The sequence below is a fragment of the Scylla paramamosain genome, chromosome 45, assembly GCF_035594125.1.
Source record: "Scylla paramamosain isolate STU-SP2022 chromosome 45, ASM3559412v1, whole genome shotgun sequence".
In the NCBI taxonomy this organism is placed as follows: Eukaryota; Metazoa; Arthropoda; class Malacostraca; order Decapoda; family Portunidae; genus Scylla; species Scylla paramamosain.
Genome location: NC_087195.1, coordinates 10,780,986 through 10,794,954, shown reverse-complemented (window position 1 = coordinate 10,794,954; position 13,969 = coordinate 10,780,986). Strand labels below are relative to the sequence as shown.

Here is a 13,969-nt window from a genome sequence, read left to right as displayed (position 1 = left end):
TACTTTAAAGCTTACCACATCAACAATATCTTTAGTCTATTACCTTTTACATTCAAAATTCATGATTAATAGTACTTAAAAGCGTTTAATATCTGTCTATTACCTGGATTTAACTTGTCATTAACCTCTAAGACTCATTAAATCAATACTATTTCAAGTTTCTATTACCAGTTTATTACTCTCACCTTCAAAGTTCACAAGACTAACAATATTACAAATCCCTGTATCATTTGCATTACACCTTCAAAACTCAAGAAATAAAAAGTAACACTGTTTTACGTGTTTATTATCTATTCATTCCTTATCCACGATCTGTCTTTCATTTTCACAGGCCACAACACCAACATCTTTTTAAGTACCTGTTACCTCTCTACCACTACTAAATATCTATATTCTTCAAAGCTTACCACGTGTCTATCACTTACCTACTACTACTATCTTTTTCAAAGCTCACCAGACCAACATTATTTCAAGTACCCATCACATATCTACCACAACTATCTATCTATCATCTTCATAGCTCATCAGAAAAACAGTGTTTCGAATGCCTATCACCCATCCACCTATCACTAATACCCATCTGTCATTCTCAAAGCTCAACGTATTAAACATTATTTCAACTACCTATCACCTATCTACCTACTACTATCTGTCTATCCCAAAAATCACCGTTCATTGCCCTCATTCCCCTCATAACACCAACAACTGCGTGTCCATTACTTATCCACTCGTCGTGACCTGTCCGTCAGTCTTCAAAGAGCAGCGTTTACCAGACACATTCCCTTCCACCTGCGTCCCTATTGGCCGTAAATATGTGAAGCTAGTCCTCCAAATCCCCTCCCGCAGCAGGTGTTATCGCTTGTGTCTTTTCCTTCCTGCTGAAGTGATACGCTTCACCTCCTGGTCTCCTGCCCTTTGTACCGCCATGACTCTCGCCTCGCATCACAGAAGCGTAGAAGACCAAATATCATGTGTGTTTTGATTCTAATGTGGTTATTCGGTTTGTGGGATTAACTTCAACTTTATTTCTTTTCGAAATTCGTTGTGAGGTTGAACAAATTTCCTTGTTAAAAGTTATAGCTGATTTATTGCATGTTTATGAGGTTTACTAAGTTCCTTTCGCGTTTGTTTGTAAGGTTAACTAAATTTCTTAAAACATTTCCTTAATTTAGTGCAATCTGTCTTTGTAATTTCATTTTTTTTCGAAGTTCGCTGTGTGGTTCAGTAAATTTCTTTTTTTAAAAACTTATACATAATTTACTGCGTTTATGAGATTTACTAAGTTCTTTTCGCGTTTATTTGTAAGGTTAATAAAACAATTTCTTAAAGCTTTTCCTTAGTTTATTGCATCTCTGTCTTTCCGGCTGTCTCTTTGCTCGCTGTGATAAATATCTCGCCTCCTTCCAAAGCTGTTAGTAAGGTTAACTGAATTTCATAAAAATTTTCTCAAATTTATTGCACCTTCCTTTTGTCTTTCTGCTAACTTTCTCAATGACACGTGTCTATTTCCTTAATTTCTCCTCAATGAATTAAGTAAATTTGCAGACGACACCGAAATAACAAGTAGAGTAATGTCTGTATCACAATGGCAGGAACTGTTGTGTGACCTCAATGAATTAACAAGCTGGGCAGAAAAATGGCAGATGAGATTCAATATTGAAAAGTATAAAATTCTACATATCGGAAGCAACAATGTTCAAGCGAGATAAGTAATGAATAACATGCCACTGTCAAGCGCTGATAAAGAAAAAGATCTTGGTGTCGTTGTGTCAAACGACCTAAAACCGAGTCAACACTGCACAGAAACAGTAAAGACAGCAAATAAATTAGTAGGGTTCATTGGAAGAACCTTTGAATTTAAATCAGAAAAGGTTATACTTGCCTTATATAACTCACTGGTGCGCCCTCATCTAGAATACTGTGTACAGTTCTGGTCACCATATTACAAAAAAAAAAAAAAGACATTGGAAAACTAGAAAAGATACAGCGTAGAGTCACTAAGATGATTCCAAGATTGCGTAATAAGCCTTATGAGGAACGACTGAAAGAACTAAACCTATTTAGTTTAACAAAGCGCAGGATAAGAGGAGACCTAATTGAAATGTTCAGAGTTATCAAAGGATATAGTAACATTGATGCAAATAAATATTTTACTATTGATCATTCTAACCTAACAAAAAATAATGGATTCAAGATTATACCGAAACGTTTTAAATCCCACGAGGCCAAAATTTTTTTCTTCAATCGTACAGTAAATATATGGAATAAACTTCCTGCAGAAATCATAAACAGCAATTCTATTGAATCATCCAAAAATAAAATAGACAAATATTATAAAGGAAATTCCCAACAAGCTCTCTTCTTGCCCGAATAATTAATAAATTCACTAATAAATTCTTATTTTGCAGACACCAGTTTTATTATAGATTATATTAACTTCCAGAGAGGCGTATAGAGTTCACCGTAGGGTGAATAGTAAAACTTCATTTTATCATTTCCTATGAAAATTCCATGTAAGTTTTTCCATACTGCATGGTACCTTTTCCCAGCCGTTTCCAGGCCAGCGCAAGCTGGAGGTAGTGGTGGGTGGGGAGGAGCCTTCTGCTACGCTGCCCTGTCTCTCTTCCCTGTAGCTAGTCAGAAGTAGTTACCAAACAGCCTTGCAAGGACCAAAAGGTCTGTTGCTATTTGGCTTTCTTTTGTATTCATTTATATTCCTCCTCCTCCTCCTCCTCCTCCTCCAATAAATCCCATCAGTCTGGTGAGTGGAAACTCGCTAACGCAACTCCGATAAAAAAAAAAAAAAGTTGTAAATCCTCACCGTGTGGTTACTAAGCACTTAGCTTAACTTTACATGTATGCAAAAATGTTAGAAACAATTATAAGAGATAAAATTAGAGGAACAATTATGTTTTGCTGTCCTTTTTTATACTATGATCTTAGTAGTACTAGGACGGGTCACCTTGTGAGTAGTACTAGGACGGGTCACCTTGTGAGTAGTACTAGGACGGGTCACCTTGTGAGGACCGCAAAATCTTTTTTGGCCTGTATTTCTATGTAAAGCTATGTAACTCCTCCTCCTCCTCCTCCCTCTCTTCTTGCCTCTCCTCCTCCTCCTCCTCCCTCTCCTCCTCCTCCTTTTTCACTTTTAATTTCTTTCTTATTCTATTTTATTGTTCTTGTTCTTGTTTTTCTTCTTCCTAAATCATATCCTCTCATTTTATGAACGTCTCAATTTCAATTTTTTTAAAAATTCTTTTCCATCCTCTATCCTTTTGGATTGTTATGGATCCACAATCCAGATTATTTCCTTAATCTACAAATCTTAATCCAAACAAATTCGTTCTTTAATCCTTAATCCAGGCTAGGTCTTTAATTTACAGTCCTTCATGTAGACTTTTTTTTTTTTTTTTATTTTACTTAATTCGTACTCTTTAATCTACAATCCTTAATCAAGACTATTTCCTTAACCTACAATCCTTAATTTTAATTTTCTTAATGCAATCTTTTTTTTTTAATGTACAGTCCTTAATTTAGACTATTACCTTAATCTTAAATCCTTAATCTAAAATCTTTAATCCAGACTATTTCCTTAGTCCTAACTCCTTAATCAAGACTATTTCTTTAATCGTAAATCCTTAATCTAAAATCCATAATCCAGACTATTTCCTTAGTCCTAACTCCTTAATCAAGAATATTTCCTTAATCCTAAATCCTTAATCTATGATCCCTAATGCAGTCTATTTCCTTAATTCTAAATCCTTAATCCAGACTATTTCCTTAATTCTAATTCCTTAATCCAGACCATTTCCTTAATCCTAAATCTTAATCTAAAATCCTTAATCCAGACTATTTCCTGAAACCTAAATCATTAATCTAAAATAATTAATCCAGACTATTTCCTTAATCTACAATCCTTAATCTAGAATCCTTAATCCAGACTATTTCCTTAATGTAAAGTCCTTAATTCAGACTATTTCCTTAATCTTAAATCCTTAATCTAAAATCTTTAATGCACACTGTTTCCTTAATCTACAATCCTTAATCCTAAATCCTTAATCTAGAATCCTTAATCCAGACTATTTCCTTAATCTACAATCCTTAATTCAAACTATTTCCTTAATCTAAAATCCTTAATCAAGACTATTTCCTGAATCCAAAATCCTTAATCCAGACTATTTCCTTAGTCTATAATCCTTAATCCAGACTATTTCCTTAATCTACAGTCCTTAATCCTAAATCCTTAATCTAGAATACTTAATCCAGACTATTTCCATAATCTACTATCCTTAATCCAAACTATTTCTTTAATTTAAAATCCTTAATCCAGACTATTTACTTAATCCCGAATTCTTAATCCAGACTATTTCCTTAATTTACAATCCTTAATCCAGACTATTTTCTTAATCTACAATCCTTAATCCTAAATCCTTAATTTAGAATCCTTAATCCAGACTATTTCCTTAGTCCTAACACATTAATCAAGAATATTTCATTAATCCTAAATCCTTAATCTAAGATCCCTAATCCAGACTATTTCCTTAATTATAAATCCTTAATCCAGACTATTTCCTTAATTCTAATTCCTTAATCCAGACTATTTCCTTAATTCTAATACCTTAATCCAGAGTATTTCCTTAATCATAAATCTTACTCTAAAATCCTTAATCCAGACTATTTCCTTAAACCTAAATCATTAATCTAAAATAATTAATCCAGAGTATTTCCTTATTCTACAATCCTTAATCTACAATCCTTAATCTAGAATCCTTAATCCAGACTATTTCCTTAATATAAAGTCCTTAATCCAGACTATTTCCTTAATCTTAAATCCTTAATCTAAAATCTTTAATGCACACAGTTTCCCTAATCTACAATCCTTAATCCTAAATCCCTAATCTAGAATCCTTAATCCAGACTATTTCTTTAATCTACAATCCTTAATCCAAACTATTTCCTTAATCTAAAATCCTTTGTCCAGACTATTTCCTTAATCTAAAATCCTTAATCCAGACTATTTCCTTAATCCAAAATCCTTAATCCAGACTATTTCCTTAATCTACAATCCTTAATCCAGACTATTTCATTAATCTACAATCCTTAATCCAGACTATTTTCTTAATGTACAATCCTTAATCCTAAATCCTTAATCTAGAATCCTTAATCCAGACTATTTCCTTAATCTACTATCCTTAATGCAAACTATTTCCTTAATCTAAAATCCTTAATCCAGACTATTTCCTTAATCCAGAATTCTTAATCCAGACTATTTCCTTAATCTACAATCCTTAATCCAGACTATTTCATTAATCTACAATCCTTAATCCAGACTATTTTCTTAATCTACAATCCTTAATCCTAAATCCTTAATTTAGAATCCTTAATCCAGACTATTTCCTTAATCCAAAATCCTTAATCCAGACTATTTCCTTAATCTACATTCCTTAATCTTAAATCCTTAATCTAGAATCCTTAATCCAGACTATTTCCTTAATTCAAAATCCTTAATTCAGACTATTTCCTTAATCTTAAATCCTTAATCTAAAATTCTTTATCCAGACTATTTCCTTAATCTAAAATCCTTAATACAGACTATTTCCCTTATCTAAAATCTTTAATCCAGACTATTTCATTAATCTTATATCCGTAATTTAAAATCCTTAATCCAGACTATTTGCTTAATATAAAATCATTAATCCAGACTGTGTCCTTAATATGTAATCCTCAATGTTAATTTCCTTAATTCAGACTATTTCCTTACTCCAGACAGTTACAGTCCTTAATCTTAAATTTCGCATTCCACATTATTTTCTTAATCGAGACTCTTTGCTTAATGTACAATCTTTAATAAAAATTTCATTAATCTAGTATCCTTAATCCAGACAATTTTCTTCACTAAATTAACTATTTTTTTTTCGGTGGTGAAGTGTATTTAAGCGGTGTTTTTATTAATCCAAATCTTCCCTCTGCTGATCTCCTTGATGCATGACAAAAAAAAAAAAAAAAAAAATCCGCGCAGGTGCTGAGAGGACGCGGCAACACGGCGCGCTCAGCGGGAGAGGAGGTTCAGCCGGAATTGCTTTCTTTTGAGACTCAAAGTTATGGACGAATCAACGTAATCGATGACTGCGTGTAATTGATAGAGCAGCGGTCGTCCAAGCACGAAGTGAAAAAAGGGACGCGCCTGGGTGTTTTTTTATATTCCGCAGTATGTCTGTGCCGCTGTCAAACTGCAGCCGCACTCGTCCTGGCGGCAGAGTCCACCTGTCTGTCCTGCGCCGCACCTTGTCCAGGCCGGTCTTGGTGATACAGAACGGTATATCGGTGCCTGTGTCCACCAGCACCGTCAGCGGCTCTTCGATGCCTGGTGTTCGTGCGGCAAACGTGAAGACTTTGCCCTTGCGCCGCGTCTCGTATCTCTGCCACAAACGTTCAGGGTGACGCAGGAACAGACTGCTGCTGCCGTTGAGGTGGAACTCCTGTCGCATTTCGGCCTCCTGCAGGCGGCTCATAGACATCACTATTCGTTCGGCGCTGTAGCACATCTCCATCTCCTGTGGAAACACCACTAAGGGCGTGTTGACCACCACGCCGCCCTTCAGTACCACCACCACCTCGTCCAGCTTTATCACGTCCAACTGCAGCACGCCAGTCCAGGTATTGATGCGTATCTTTACCGTCTCCTCGCGGCCCGTGACGATGCCGAGCCTCTGGCCCAGTGACAAGACCAAGGTGCTGACTGAGGAGCCGGTGTCAAACAAGACAAGGCACGGGTGGCCGCGCACGGTGGCATCCACCATGTTTCCTTCCTCCATGTGAACACGGCGGTACCCGCTCACACTCCTCTTCTCCTTGACTCTTTCGGCCTCCAGCTTGAGTCTCAGCACGTCCTCGCTGTCTCGCCATCTCTTCCTGAGGCAGTGAAGGATACGATGACAACACTCCAGCGGCCTCTTCTTTTTTGGCACTTTCTTGTCCCCTTTTCTCTGCTTGGCCGGCCCGTCTGTGTCCTGCCTGTTCCGCTTCTTTGCCTGGCTCTCGTGGTCTTCAGCATCCTCCCTCTTCCGCTTCTTGGCCTGGCTGTCTTGTTCCTCCGTGTCCTGCCTGTTAAGCTTCTTTGCCTGGCCCTCGTGGTCTTCAGCATCCTCCCTCTTCCGCCTCTTGGCCTGGCTATCTTGTTTCTCTGTGTCCTGCCTGTTCCGCTTCTTTGCCTGACTCTCGTGGTCTTCAGTGTCTTCCTTCTTCCGCTTTTTGGTATGGCTGTCGTGCCCTTCCGCAACCTGTCTCTTGCATTTCTTGATGCTGTTCATAAGGCGTTTACAGCACTCCATGTTCTCTGGCTTCTTTTGTTCTTTACTGTTCTCACTCTTGCTCTTCTTTACCTGCTTCTCGAGGTCTTCTGTGGTTTTCCTCTTGTTGTCTTGGTTTCTGTGTTCTTCAGTATCCTGCGTCTTCCTCTTCTTGTTCTGGTTCTTGTCTTCTTCCGTGTCCTTTTGCTTCCTCTTCTTGATGCGGTCCATAATGGGATTAAAACAGTCCATCCTCATCCTCTTTTTTTCTTCTCTGTCATTCCCGTTCTTCTGCTTTTTGTGTTCTGTATCCATTTTAACGCCATCCACCTTCCTCCTCTTATGGTTCTCATTGTCTTCCATGCTTTCCTCTTTTCTCTTTGTGTTGAGTTTCTTAATCTCTTGGTCACGATCCGATTTCTTCTCGCGGCTTTTGTCTCCTCTTGTCATTCTTTTGACGTGATGATTGTCTTTAAAGCCTTCAGTGTCCTTTCTCTTCTTGTGGTTGCTGCAGTCTTCGAAGCTCTTCAACTTCCTCTTCATTGTGTTTTCCTTGGTGTCTCTCTTGTTCTTCGTGTTCTCCTTCTCGGCGAGGGTCTCGTATGCGTCCGTTGATTGTTGTTTTCTTTCTCTTTTTAAGTCTCGTAGTGTACAGCTGTGCACCAAAGTCTTCAGTAGGCAATCTAAGACTTGGCACAAATTTACCCTGAACTTACTGTTCGTCCTGAGGTACGTCTAGGTGATATTAAGGATACTTGTGTGGCTCCTCCTTGGAGCTCCCAGCAGCTTGGAGCTAAAGCACTGCAGCACCCTCCAGGCCCACCAATCAGAGGCCTCTATTCTAGATGTGATAAGCTCTTAAGCCAATCAGATACAAGAATTAAGCAAGATACAAAATTAAGGTTTATTCTTTTCATTGCAGACAGAGATGCATTTTTTCATTAATGATAATGAATCGTATCCAAACCAACACTGAAATCATGAACACTCCCTTCAAAAGCATAGATGTAATATATCTATATGCCTTTGTATTTTCATTTCTCTAAGTATTCCTTTATATCAGTCGGTTATCTCCATTATCTGTCTCTGTCTATACATGATGACGTGTGCACTACTAATATTCCACTAACATCTTCACGCCACCACGGTTTGATGGTCATTTATAGCCGTAGAAAACCTCACCACAAATTCCCATTCACACAACATAACTGACGCATATTTTTTGGGTCAAGTAAAATAACAGTCTTGTCACTGTTCGCAGGTGGTCAAGTTTAGTCCCGCGCTTACATAGCCAAGGAAATAATACGAGCTGTGATGTTATTTCGTGCATCAGTGACAAGCAGGAAGAGCAAGAGGTGGATTATTCTCAGCTGAGGAGAAAGTATGCTTATATGTTAAGTCATTATTGTCACCAGCAATGATCATAGTCGATTTATTGTTTTGTATATATGAAGTGAGTTGTCCGCTCAATGTATCCCGTTTTGGTTAAATATACTGAGAGCAAGAATCGTTTTATAAGATGTGTCGTAACACCATCCCTTGCTTACTACAAAATTAAAGGAAGGAGAACAAGAAGAAAAGCAGAAAATGGAGGATGAGAAATAAACGTGAAAGGCTAACTCTGATACTGCAAATAAAAAGAATACGAGTAGTATTTTTTTTTTTTTTTTGTTCCATATATTTCGCGATGAGTAGAAAATGAGCTATGGTTTCTTCTCCATTTTGTGTGTGTGGTTAGTTTAGATTAGTTTCCATAAGGTAAGTTTAGGTTGGGTCATCTAAGAATAAGTTAGGTTAGGTTTCTGTGTGTGGTGTTCAAGTTGGAAGGTCTTGAGTGTTGGTTCCTTCAGTTCCGGAGTCGCGGCGGGAAGACAAAAAAAGTGCTCAAGTCTTCCTGAGCTCCACGTGTTTGGCGCTCCGTGTTGTCTCTCTTTGGTTACTGAAGGGGTGCTTTGGTTGTTGCTTGTGTAGAATTAATGAGACTGTCTGGCGTGGATGGTGTCCTGTGCAATGTGCTTCCTTCAAGCTTTGTAAGTATTCAAGTTTGTTTTCCTGTTAACGTTTTGTAATCATAAGATCCGTTTCTCTTTTGATTTTTTTTTTTTTTGTCCTAGCTGCATTTTATGGAGTTTCTTTTAATGTTGCGCACGCGCGCGCGCGCACACACACACACACACACACACACACACACACACACACACACACACACACACACACACACACACACACACACACACACACACGATTTTACACTTTCTCATTATTTTTCTTCCTTCATTCACTGTCGAGATAATTAAAGTAGAAGGACAAAGAAATACAAGAACAGTAACATTAATGAGAATAAACGATATGATTTCCAATGGTAAGATTAAATTGTTGTAACGTATTTCTCTGGTATGTCCGTCACACGTCTCTACTGTGACGCTCGCACGTACCTCTCACACATAAATGACCTCAGGATGTCACCAAAACGGCACGCTGTCACGAGAGAGAGGTGGTTGTGAGGTGACCAGTAAGTCACTCCGCCGCCTAAACGCTTGCTCTGAGAGAGAGAGAGAGAGAGAGAGAGAGAGAGAGAGAGAGAGAGAGAGAGAGAGAGAGAGAGAGAGAGAGAGAGAGAGAGAGAGAGAGAGAGAGAGAGAGAGAGAGAGAGAGAGAGAGAGAGAGAGAGAGAGAGAGAGAGAGAGAAAGCAGGCGACTCCTACACCAGCCTCGGAGTCCCCATCTGGGGAGGGGACCATAAATGTCCCCAGGTCGGACTGCCTTTCCGTCGACGACCCTAAGTGTCTTGACACCCCCCTCAACTTTTTCTTCATTAACTTCTGCAACATTCGCGGTCTAAGATCTAATTTTCAATCTGTAGAACACTACCTCTCCTCTTCTAAACCTCATCTTCTTTTCCTCACTGAAACTCAGGTGTCTGAGGCAACTGACAGTAGCCCCTTTTCTGTTCCCTCCTACTTTCTCTATCCTCATTTTCGATCCAAAGCTGGATGCTGCGTTTATGTGAGCAATGACTTAACCTGCTCTCGTGCCCACGCTCTTGAATCTTCCGAGTTTTCCACCATCTGGCTACGACTACAGAGTCATTCTCATACTAAATTTATCTGTGCTGTATACCTCTCTCCTAACTCCTCTGACTATAAGAAATTCTTTGACTACTTAACTTCCAAAGTGGAGCACATTCTGACCCTCTTCCCTTTTGCAGAGATCTCCATTCTTGGAGACTTCAATGTTCACCACCAGCTTTGGCTTTCCTCTCCCTTCACTGACCATCCTGGTGAACTAGCCTACAACTTTGCTATCCTCCATGACCTAGAGCAATTGGTGCAACACCCTACTCGTATTCCTGACCGTCTTGGAGATACGCCCAACATTCTTGACCTTTTCCTGACCTCTAATCCTTCTGCTTATGCTGTCACCCTTTCTTCTCCGTTGGGCTCCTCCGATCACAATCTCATATCTTTATCTTGTCCTATCACTCCAATCCCTCCTCAGGATCCCCCTAAGCGAAGGTGCCTCTGGCGTTTTGCCTCTGCTAGTTGGGTGGACCTGAGGAGGTATTTTGCTGATTTTCCTTGGAATGACTACTGCTTTCGTGTCAGAGACCCGTCTTTGTGTGCTGAGCGCATAACAGAGGTGATAGTGTTTGGCATGGAGGCGTACATTCCTCACTCTTTTTCTCGTCCTAAACCTTCTAAACCTTGGTTTAACACAGCTTGTTCTCGTGCTATACATGATAGAGAGGTGGCCCACAAAAGGTACTTAAGCCTTCCTTCACCAGAATCTCATGCACTTTATATTTCTGCCCGGAACCATGCCAAGTCTGTTCTCCAACTAGCCAAAAACTCCTTCATTAACAGAAAATGTCAAAACCTTTCAAGATCTAACTCCCCCCGTGATTTCTGGCATCTAGCCAAAAATATCTCCAATAACTTTGCTTCTTCTTCTTTCCCTCCTCTACTTCAACCAGATGGCACCACTGCTATCACATCTATTTCTAAAGCTGAACTCTTTGCTCAAACCTTTGCTTAAAACTCTACCTTGGACGATTCTGGGCTTGTTCCTCCCTCTCCTCCACCCTCTGACTACTTCATGCCACGTATTAAAATTCTTCGTAATGATGTTTTCCATGCCCTCGCTGGCCTAAACCCTCGGAAGGCTTATGGACCTGATGGGGTCCCTCCTATTGTTCTCCGAAACTGTGCCTCCGTGCTTGCACCTTGCCTAGTCAAACTCTTTCAGCTCTGTCTGTCAACATCTACCTTTCCTTCTTGCTGGAAGTTTGCCTACATTCAACCTGTTCCTAAAAAGGGTGACCGCTCTAATCCCTCAAACTACCGTCCTATTGCTTTAATTTCCTGCTTATCTAAAGTTTTTGAATCTATCCTCAACAGGAAGATTCTTAAACATCTATCACTTCACAACCTTCTATCTGATCGCCAGTATGGGTTCCGTCAAGGCCGCTCTACTGGTGATCTTCTGGCTTTCCTTACTGAGTCTTGGTCATCCTCTTTTAGAGACTTTGGTGAAACTTTTGCTGTTGCCTTGGACATATCAAAAGCCTTTGATAGAGTCTGGCACAAAGCTTTGATTTCCAAACTACCCTCCTACGGTTTCTATCCTTCTCTCTGTAACTTCATCTCAAGTCTCCTTTCTGACCGTTCTATTGCTGCTGTGGTAGACGGTTACTGTTCTTCTCCTAAATCTATTAACAGTGGTGTTCCTCAGGGTTCTGTCCTGTCACCCACTCTCTTCTTATTATTCATTAATGATCTTCTAAACCAAACTTCTTGTCCTATCCACTCCTATGCTGATGATACCACCCTGCACTTTTCCACGTCTTTTCATAGACGTCCAACCCTTCAGGAGGTAAACATATCACGCAGGGAAGCCACAGAACGCCTGACTTCTGATCTTTCTAAAATTTCTGATTGGGGCAGAGCAAACTTGGTATTGTTCAATGCCTCAAAAACTCAATTCCTCCATCTATCGACTCGACACAATCTTCCAGACAACTATCCCCTCTTCTTCAATGACACTCAACTGTCCCCCTCTTCTACACTGAACATCCTCGGTCTGTCCTTTACTTATAATCTGAACTGGAAACTTCACATCTCATCTCTAGCTAAAACAGCTTCTATGAAGTTAGGTGTTCTGAGACGTCTCCGCCAGTTTTTCTCACCCTCCCAGCTGCTAACTCTGTACAAGGGCCTTATCCGTCCATGTATGGAGTATGCTTCACATGTCTGGGGGGGTTCCACTCATACTGCTGTTCTAGACAGGGTGGAATCAAAAGCTTTTCGTCTCATCAACTCCTCTCCTCTAACTGACTGTCTTCAGCCCCTCTCTCACCGCCGCAATGTTGCATATCTAGCTGTCTTCTACCGCTATTTTCATGCCAACTGCTCTTCTGATCTTGCTAACTGCATGCCTCCCCTCCTCCCGCGGCCTCGCTGCACAAGACTTTCTTCTTTCTCTCACTCCTATTCTGTCCACCTCTCTAACGCAAGAGTTAACCAGTATTCTCAATCATTCATCCCTTTCTCTGGTAAACTCTGGAACTCCTTGCCTGCTTCTGTATTTCCACCTTCCTATGACTTGAATTCCTTCAAGAGGGAGATTTCAAGACACTTATCCACCAATTTTTGACCACTGCTTTGACCCTTTTAAGGGACTGGCATTTCAGTGGGCATTTTTTTTTATTAGATTTTTGTTGCCCTTGGCCAGTATCCTTCCTACATAAAAAAAAAAAAAAGGACTATACTTGTGTGCTTTTGCTTCTGTGTGTACTCGCACTAACTTGAAAAAAATAAATAAATAAATAATGGAAACAAATAAATAACTTACAAGAGAGAAAGAGAGAAATTGGGGAGAGAGAACAGCAAACATATACGTACCAAGCAAAAACAAAGAAAATCAGTCGGGCAGGTGTACAGTACTCAGTAATGAAGGTGTGGATTGTGGCAGCCAGGTAAGACGACCCACTCACAACACGTGGACTACTGAATTACAAAGTGGAGGCATTCCAGACCAGGTGTGTAGGAGACTGAGGTGATGTGGCAGGTGTGTGTGGAATTCAGGTTTATACAAGAGGTCGTATGTGTAAAAGGTGGATGGGTGTAGGTGTGTGTGTTTGTTGTAGAGTAGCAATGACTGAATGGTGGTAAGCTGTTGTCATCATTAGTAACTTCCATGGATCTTTTGCAGAAGGATGGGTTCATTAAGACAGTGAGACTGTATTGATTGTTGATGTTATTCTAAGGTACTCAAGCAATACAGGTTTTTTTTTTTTTTTTTTTTTGTTTTGTTATCAATTTTCTTATTCTCGTCCTTCTTCATTATGAGAAAGCTCTTTTATCGTTTATTTTGCTCTACGCTAGTGTCACTAACACAAACTAGATTAAACTTTATTGAATACAAAAGCACGAAGACTAAATATATCATAATGAATACAAAAAAAAAACTCTCTTTAGTTATCTATTATCCTTTAATTTCTTTCACCATCCCTAAATTGCCATTACCTTACTCAAACCAACCTCCCACTATCTATTCAACTCATGACGTGTTTTTTTTTTTTTTTTTTTGTAAAGGGGGTGGGAAATGTCAACCTTCTAAAATTAAACTGCAGTCAAAACGTGGTGAGTCATATGAGTTACCAAAACATGTTCGTCTAAATA

General features: G+C 39.4%; 1 protein-coding gene across 8 annotated transcripts in view; it reads right to left on the bottom strand.

Moving 5' to 3' along the window:
- Positions 1-13,969, bottom strand: part of LOC135094239 (uncharacterized) — a 124,262-nt gene that overhangs the window by 88,719 nt on the left and 21,574 nt on the right. The window contains exon 3 of one of the 8 annotated variants that reach the window (XR_010263674.1): positions 13,863-13,969. This exon is cut by the window's right edge and continues 808 nt beyond it. The exons of the other annotated variants lie outside the window; for them this stretch is intronic. The gene's annotated coding sequence lies outside the window, so the exon portion shown is untranslated. Of the gene's footprint in view, positions 1-13,862 lie in introns of those variants that run through there. 8 annotated transcript variants of the gene reach the window in all.